Genomic DNA, 868 nt, shown 5'->3' with positions numbered 1-868 from the left:
TGGAGGGAGCCACCTTCTCAGAAAGGCAAGGAACTGGCCCCGCCGGCTGCATAAGTTTGTTTGTAGTCTTTGACAGCCTCCTCTTTCAGCTGCTTCCTGAAGACACCTGTTAATACACCACCTCAGCCAGCACCTGTCCCATCAGCTACTGCGGTGGGCCCCTTCCTGACCAGGTCTCCCAGACCTCTGCATTTCTGTGATCGGGAGGGGGCATTGCTAAAGAAATGTTGTGCAGCTTAAAAAAAGTTAGCTGATGAATAGAATGGAACCCTGAGAGATTAATGATGAAAAGTTGTTGCATTTAACAGTATGGCTTAGTTCTGGAAACACAGGTCAGTGTATGATGATGCTGATGATGCACTCACGTTTAGAAACGCAAAAGAGCCCTGTCAAAAAAAAATGAATTGCCCCAAACTGGTTCCTGCCACAAATAACCTGCAATGAAACTAACCCCTTTTTTCACAAAAGAATTGCTACAAATATGAGGAATTGCATGGTCACGGAGTAAGTGACCCAAACAGGATAGACTTAGCAGTTTTGGAAATATCCACTAAGAAACTGTACTAGACAGGGAGGGACTTTTCCCAGACAAGGGCCTACCATTGAGCTTAAGAATTACTAAATGAAGAGGTAGCTTAGTCGGTTGCTGGGGGCTCACATGTCAGTTGAGGCCAAAGGGAAAGGAGGGTTTTTATGAAGTAAGCTTAATTGCATGCTGCTCTTTCTAGGGATATGCCTTTAGGCAACAAACATTGCTTGTTACTGTTAATCATAAAGACTCATAAATCCTAAAGACCCATAAATCATAAAGAATGGAGGTGAGGCTATAAACATACAAAGTTGTACTGCTTAGGGCCGTAATCATGAA

The sequence above is a fragment of the Gavialis gangeticus genome, unplaced genomic scaffold, assembly GCF_001723915.1.
Source record: "Gavialis gangeticus isolate Ggan-Ray unplaced genomic scaffold, GavGan_comp1, whole genome shotgun sequence".
Taxonomy (NCBI): domain Eukaryota; kingdom Metazoa; phylum Chordata; order Crocodylia; family Gavialidae; genus Gavialis; species Gavialis gangeticus.
The sequence above is the reverse complement of the archived record's forward strand: the minus strand, read 5'-3'. Positions refer to the sequence as shown.